This window comes from Podarcis melisellensis (assembly GCF_964234715.1).
Source record: "Podarcis melisellensis genome assembly, chromosome: 3".
Taxonomy (NCBI): domain Eukaryota; kingdom Metazoa; phylum Chordata; class Lepidosauria; order Squamata; family Lacertidae; genus Podarcis; species Podarcis melisellensis.
This window is the reverse complement of record NC_138530.1, coordinates 92138233-92146274: the sequence shown is the minus strand read 5'-3', so window position 1 is coordinate 92146274 and position 8042 is coordinate 92138233. Positions and strand designations below refer to the sequence as shown.

Here is an 8042-nt window from a genome sequence, read left to right as displayed (position 1 = left end):
GGAAATGGGGTGGGGGTGTCGGTTGGCGGCGAGGGAGGGAGGGGGCGGGAGGAATCTGAGGGGCTGCTGACGCGCATCTTGCCCCCGCCGCGCAAAGCGGGCTGGGGATGCGCACCCGGCTGAGGCGCAGGCATGGGTGGGGGGAAGGAAGCAGCAAACGTGCCCTCAGGCGATCCGAAATAGCAGGGTGACTCCCTTGCCTGCCTGCCTGACTCAATCAACTCAGCAAAACCCCCTCCGCTCCCCAACTCACTGCCCGGTGTGGGAGCGAGAGGACACGCGCGCGCGCAACGGGACGGGACGCGCAACTGTACACGCGAAACGCGACAGCGGGGGTAGCGCAAGAGCGGTGAGCCTCCGGGAGGCGGCCCCTCGCGCGACGGCGGCACGCAAGACCATATAAAGCTCCCGAGGGCGAGGCGGGAGGGGGCAGAAATTTAATCCGCCGGCCGCTCTCGTGCCCGCCAACGGTTTGCCCCGCTTTGCCCAACGGCCAAGCGAAACTTATGCTGCCAGGTTAAAGCGAGGCGGCTCTCCTCAGACGAGGCTGGTCTGGAGTGTCGTGAGAGGGCGGCAAGCGGCTATTCGGTTTCGTTCCTAGAAGGTGGTTCTGGTGGGGTTTTTCTGCATCAGCAGGTGCCAAAATAACTTGGGGTCAGACTAGGCACCTTGATTTGAGGGGGGGGGAGGGTCACCAAGCCTCAGATTGCAGGGTGAGGCCTAGGACTACTGTCTTAAATCCAATAAATAATAATAATAAATACAATTTATAATTTCAATACTTCTGCTTAGAGGTTTTATGACAACCGGGAGGTACTTAAATTTATTAAATAAATAGAGCGGTGGGCAGATAAGAAGTCGTAAATAAATCAAGCTACCTCCGGTGATCGCAAGCGTTAGATCTCAAAGACAGGGCAAGGTGGTGACGGGTTTGGATCTGCTGGGTTCAAAGCCCTGCATCTCTCTCAAGGGGCCTCATCACACAGTAAAAAAAGGAAATAATGAATGTCCCCACCCAATTTCTACGCTGGCCAGTACAAGCGATTAGAGCTTGGGATGCAGTGGTAAATCCACAATGCCGCTCCACTGTGGCCCCTCATTAGGGTTGCCTTTTAGGACTCAGCTCTGGTATTGGAAGGAAAATTCTGCTCAGCTCTGGCACAAATTCAGACTTGCCCATAGGAAAGCTCAACAAATGGGGTCTTAAAAGAATTCCTAGTTGCATTAAAGTAGGCTCAATAATAATGATGGTGATGATGATGTGTAGGAACTGTAGGACTAAATCGGCAAAGGGTACTAAGAGATAGCTTGCTAATTCCTAAATCTCTAATAGGTTGCATTGGTTTCCCATTGAGCACCCAGACCCACTAATTACTAGTTACCCACCCTTGCTATAAACAGACATTTGTAAACTGTGGAATCCTCTCATATCTCAGCCCTGCATTCCTCTAAAGAACCTCCACTTTACCGCCCCTCTGCTAACACGAGACTTTTCTATTCTGTCATGGAGATTATATAACAGTAGGGCAAGTCTGCCGTGACTGCTTGGGTTGGCACCAATATGATATTGTAGCACCAAAATGATATTGCTGTTTAAGCATAAGTTTCTTCCATTATTTCATTTATTAATATTTTTATTATAGCAGATTCTGTGGGCAAGCTTACCTCTAGTGAACACAACTTCTAAAGTTACTTTATATACATAGGCTGAAATGTTCTGATATAATCCTGAGCACACTTACTTTCAAGTTAAGTCCCTGTGAAGTTAATAAACTCACTGCGAAGTATTTGTGTTTATAGGTTATTCTTTTACTTTCTCCTGCAGCTATCACAGCATCTCCAGAATCCCAACTCTGCTCAAAGCCTCACATGCACCCTTCTCAGCACATTGCCTGAAGTGCCCGAAGAAGAGGTGGGGGTGGGGGCAATGAGCAACAGGACAAGGGCTAAGAATATCTTTGATATCTCTGGATCATCGCTATACCTGGTGTGCATGTATTTGCATTACTAAGTTAAAAGCTTACCCAATTCTTCCAGAGCTTGTAATTCTGCAGAGCAGCACGGCGTCTCTGGATAGAACATGTAGCATTCTTCTTTATTTTCTGAGGAAACAAAAAAAAAGTCTTCAGAGATATGCTTTCATCTACTTACCTTTGCCCTGGAATTTCTTTATCAACCCCTGGATGAAGATCTGTCACACACAGTGAAAAAGACAGCTATGAGTATATAGATAGAACCTCTGATATTTCTAATAACTGAGTCTTGGGACCAACTGGCTTGCTCCGTTGATGGGAAGCCTATCTTTTACCATATGCTGCTGAAAGCGGCTGGGGAGCGCGGGCCGCTGGGAGGTGAACGTGTAGCTCCCCCAGCCACCGCCAAGACTGGAAAGGTTTATCATCTTCACTGTCATCAAAAACACTGTGTCATTACTCAGCTCAGGTACAACTGGTAACTGGTGCTGCAGCTTAGAAAAATGGGAAAATAGTTATTTTAGATCAAAATTCTTTTTTTCCACTTCCACAAAACCAATTTGCACAGTATATGCTTGGCAGTGGCTGGGGGAGCTGCACGCTCGCCTCCCAGCTGGTTGGTGGCCCGCGCTCCCCAGCCACTTTCAGCAACATATGGTAAAAGGTCACAAATATAAGCCACATTTTAACTTTTCATGGTCTGAAATTGGGAAGGGGAGTGCAGGTTATATTCGGGCCAATACGATAGTAGACCCCTTCTCCGTGAATTTGTGTTATTCTCTTTTTAAAGTCATCCAAGTTGGTGGCCCTTCCTGCCGCTTGTGGAAGCAAATTCCATAGTTTAACCATGTGCTGCATAAGGAAGTGCTTCCTTTTATTTGTCTCTTACCTTAAAGAGGACTTTCACCAGATAATTAATTAAACCTACAATCATTTTTATAAAACTAAAATCCTAAACCTAAACTAACTAGAATTAATTAACTAATAAGCAGATAAAACAGATCCTTAACCAATAGTGTTGTAGGCAAAAATGCCTTAATTTCTGGGTCTTGCCAATTTTAAAAAAACCCTCAGGAGCTGGTTGGCGGCCCGCACTCCCCAGGCACTTTCAGCAACATATGGTAAAAGGTCGTGGATATAAGCCGCACTAACTTTTCAGGGTCTGAAATTGGAAAAAAGTGTGACATATTTGGGAGTAGTTCTTTTATCTCTTACCTTAAGGAGGGCTATCAGCATAGAAAAAATAAAAATAAGGAAGGCGGCGATCATTTTTATAACATTGATACTGATACCCTCAAGCACCAGTAGTCAACTGCCGGTTGTTATCTGTTGAGCAAGCTTCAAATCATAAGGGGATAGAGAGAAGAAAGGTGATTGGCTGAGTAGATGATGATGTCATAGGTGGATTCTGTTCAGTCATTATATATTAGGGGTGGCTGGGGGAACAGCGCGTCCATCTCCCAGCTGCTTGGCGGCGTGTGCTCCCTAGCTGCTTGGCAGTGGGGGGGTGGCACATGTCCAACCAGCTGGGAGGCAGGCACACAGCTTCCCCAGCCACCGCCAATATACAGTGCCTCAACACAATCCACCTATGACATCATCTACTCAGCCAATCACCTTTCTCTCCCGTTATGATTTGAAGCTTGCTCAACAGATGACAACTTGAGACTTTTTTATTGGCGAGACCCAGGAGTTAAAGCAGGCTTCATCCACCTCAGCCCTCCAGATGTTTTGATCTACAATTCCCATCATCCCTGCTAGCTAGGGATCATGGGAGTTGTAGGCCAAAAACATCTGGAGGGCTGAGGTTGAAGAAGCCTGAGTTAAGGCATTTTTGCCTGCAACACGATTGGCTAAGGATCTGTTTTATCTGCTTATTAGTTACCGTATTTTTCACTCCATAAGGCACACCTAGTTTTTAGGGGGGGGATCAAGAAAAAAAGCCTGTCTGCTTCTCCCAGAGCTTCTCGGGGCTGCTGGGAGAAGCTCGGGTCCCTCCCCAGCCCCAAAGAGCAAAGAAGCCAAGATCCATCCCGCTGGCTGTCTTGGCTTGTGCCATAGCTGTGTGCAGCCTCTCCCGGCCGGAGGGGCTGCGCACGGCTAAAGAAGCCAGCTGTCTGGATGGATCCTGCTGGCTGTCTTGGATTGCGCCATAGCGCAGCCTCTCCCGGCTGGAGGAGCTAAAGAAGCTGCTGTTTGGATGGATCCCGCTGGCTGTCTTGGCTTCTTTAGCCACACGCAGCCTTTCCGGCCGGGAGAGGCTGCACACAGCTATGGCAATTCCCCCACCTCCCACAAAAGCCCACATGAGCCGCGCACATTTTAAGGAGCGTGCGGCTCCTGCGGGCTTTTCTACAAGGAGGGAGAAGGGACTGACTGGCCGCCTCAGTGCCTTCTCCCTCCTGGGGAAAAGCCCGCAAGAGCCACGCGGAGCTTGTGTGCGGCTCTTGGTGGCTTTCCCTGCCTGCCTCCCCCCTGCATTCGCTCCATAAGACGCACACACATTTCCCCTTTTTAGGAGTGAAAGGTGCGTCTTATGGAGCAAAAAATACGGTAATTAATTCTAGTTAGTTTAGGTTTAGGGTTTTAGTTACCGGTATATCAAAATGATGGTAGAGAGCTGCACACACGGCCAACCAGCTGGGAGATGGGCGTGCAGATCCCTAGCCTCCAAACTGGTTGGTAGCCCGCACTCCCCAGCCGCTTTCAGCAGCATATGGTAAAAGGTTGCGAATATAAGCCGCACTTTAACTTTTCAGGGTCTGAAATTGGAAAACAGTGCAGCTTATATTCGGGGGTACTTCCTTTTATTTATCACTTACCTCCAAGAGGGCTATCAGCATAGAAAAGATACAAATAAAGAAGGCGACGATCATTTTTAAAAAGTTGATACTGGTACCCTCAAGCACCAGTAGTCAACTGCCAGTTGTCATCTGTTGAGCAAGCTTCAAATCATAAGGGGATAGAGAGGAGAAAGGTGATTGGCTGAGTAGATGATGATGTCATAGGTGGATTCTGTTAAGTCATTGCATATTCATATCTCAACATCTTGCTTCTTCAGAGAGTCAGCAGAAATTGTAGTTTGAAAAAGAGTCAGGGTTGCCAGCTGACCATATCTTGGCCTCCTTTTGTGCCTTTCAAAAAGGACCAGGCTGTGGAGATGTACCAGTGAAATGTGTTATTTGCATGGATTTAAACATGATCATGTACTCATTACTGGAGATCAAACTACTGTTAAGAGCTACAGGGCCCCTAGTTCAAAATATGGCAACCCTAAGAACGGTTCTTTGTAACTATATACCACATTGTGAATTTTGGCCCTAATAAAGTTTTTAAGTTACAACTTCTCTACTGTGGTGACTGCCTCCTATTTTTTGTTTTGGTTTCTATGCCTCAAACACATGCATGAAATACAGAAATGCAAAAAATAAGCTTTTTCCAAGCATCAGGTGCATGAAGAAGCTGTATCTGTTGAATTTCTTGGAGTTGTTTTTCTCCCCTTCTTTCCTGAAACATTCCAATACAGTGCCACAAGGGGAGATTTTAAACCTCCTGTTATGTGTTCCTTCAATTTGTAATCCTCATCTCCAGAATACAATAAATGGAGGCTCAAACAATTTCATTTTCTCCACCTTTGCACAGCTGAAGCCACTTCTGACTTTGAATTACATATGTACAATGTTAGAGTTAATTGTTTTTTGTTTCATTCCACCCTGTGTACTGAGTAGAAAACTTGCCAAAATGGTTTGAGGCATATGTAGATCCGTGTGTACATACTTGGATCTCATGTCATTGTGTGGAGATTCTCACATAATGTGTGATGCAGTCGACTGCTACATGCAAGAATCTTCCGTTTTAAGATGATTAAATATTAAAAGGTATTGACATGAAGGACAGACATTAAATAGTTGATTTCTTTACATAGTTGTTGCTGGCCACAAAGAATATCCCCAGTGCCTTTTTATGTTCTCACAGCAGTGAATCATTTCTCCCCTATGTTTCAGGGTTCCTGGCCCATAATTTGAACCCCTGGGCATTAATCTTCTTTTCAAGCAATCATGCAATCTAGTTGTGCTTTGTAGCAATCACAGTAACTTCACAGTTTGTAATGTGACCCTGGAGAGGTCATTTCAGTACTGCTAACACACGGTTTGAGTTCATCCCTGGAGGTGCATTCCATTGTCTCTCAAGACAGACAGATGCCAACAGCATTCGTTGTCAGTTAGTAGTAGAATCATAGAACTGTAGAGATGGAAGGGACCGCGAGGGTCATCTAAGTCCACCCCCTTGCAATGCAGGAATCTTTTGCCCAACACGAGGCTCTAACCCACAACCCTGAGTTTACCTCTCCTAGTATTGTATGAGTTTAGCTTGGCAGTTAATTTTATTGTTTACTTTTTAAAATTACTTATTTAAAGCATTTATACCCTGGTCTTCAGTTAGAAAAGTTCCCACAGCAACTCACAAACCAATAAAAATAACATAGTCCCTATCTTCAGGTTTACAATCAAAAGGACATGCAAGAAAATAAGAATGGGGAAGGAAAAGGAAAACAATAAAACTTAGGCACAACATTCTAATTTATAATGAATTTATAAGGACCACCTTGGATGGAAATGGGCTGATCACATTTTTTTTTAACACATCCACAAATAGGCCTTAGCAGCCTCTGAGAAAAAAATCATGGTGTCATAGCTCCTGGAACTGCTGTAATACAGCCAGTTGTTGTTGCACTTACGGGGCATGTCTGAGACCTAGGCAGAATCTGCCACTTTGTTGTGGCAGGTAGGCTAATGTGGCCCAAATTGATACCATCACACCCAAAGCAAATGGGGCTCATCCTCACAAGGCAGTTGGTAATAATTGTCTCCAGAAGAGGAGCCTATCCCAAATGCTGAAAGTAGCCGTGAGGGGAGATAGCAGTTCCTCACTGCCTGCTTCCTTAATACGTCTTTCTTGTTACACAGATAGTTGCGTAAGGAAGATTATGTAAGCAATAGTTACTGTTTCTGGATGTAAATTGTAAGCAGTTACTGATTGGCATACTGCATTATTAGTTGAATGCCAGGGAATAGGATGAAATTATTACACACACACACACACACACACACACACACATATATATATATGACGCGGGCAGTGATGTGGGTTAAACCAGAGGGCCTAGGACTTGCCAGTCAGAAGGTCAGCGGTTCAAATCCCCACGACGGGGTGAGCTCCTGCCAACCTAGCAGTTCAAAAGCACGTCAAAGTGCAAGTAGATAAATAGGTACTGCTCCAGCTGGAAGGTAAACGGCGTTTCCGTGCGCTGCTTTGGTTCGCCAGAAGCGGCTTAGTCATGCTGGCCACATGACCTGGAAGCAAGCTATACGCCGGCTCCCTTGGCCAATAAAGCGAGATGAGCGCCCCAACCCTAGAGTTGGTCATGACTGGACCTAATGGTCAGGGGTCCCCTTTACTATATATATATATATATATATATATATATATATATATATATATAGTGGTACCTCGGGTTAAATACGCTTCAGGTTACATACACTTCAGGTTACAGACTCCACTAACCCATAAATAGTGCTTCAGGTTAAGAACTTTGCTTCAGGATGAGAACAGAAATTGTGTTCCGGCGGTGCGGCAGCTGCAGGAGGCCCCATTAGCTAAAGTGGTGCTTCAGGTTAAGAACAGTTTCAGGTTAAGAACGGACCTCTGGAATGAATTAAGTACTTAACCCGAGGTACCACTGTATATATAAACTTGAAAAGATCTGGATTGAAGCCCACTTTTGGAACGATGCAGTCTCAGTTTAACTGCCTTGGTGCAGGGATACAGAATGACTGCCCTGGGCTTTGGAAGTACACAAGGGCAGGATGCAAAAACAGTAGCTGACAAGTTTTGCATTAACTCGGATAGTTTGGGGAGCCTGGCAAATAAACAGTAATGTGTTTGCTTTGTGAATGGAGTCTGGTCTAGCACAATTACAGATTAATTAATTTGCCACTTTTCTAATGAGTCAAACTGCAGAACTGAAAAGCAGATGGAAATTTAATTAGTAGGCCTCACAATGGTTCT

General features: G+C 45.4%; 2 long non-coding RNA genes across 2 annotated transcripts in view; both read left to right on the top strand.

Annotated features, from left to right (window-relative positions):
* LOC309367344 overlaps positions 1–5320 on the top strand; it is a 217812-nt gene extending 212492 nt beyond the window's left edge. The window contains exon 2 of the long non-coding RNA XR_014167064.1: positions 4545–5320. This is a non-coding gene — a long non-coding RNA (uncharacterized lncRNA). The remainder of the gene's footprint in view (positions 1–4544) is intronic.
* Positions 356–2522, top strand: LOC309366200. The gene is made up of 2 exons (XR_014166567.1): positions 356–1229; positions 1826–2522. It is a non-coding gene; the product is annotated as an uncharacterized lncRNA (long non-coding RNA).
* Positions 5321–8042: the final 2722 nt, after the last annotated feature.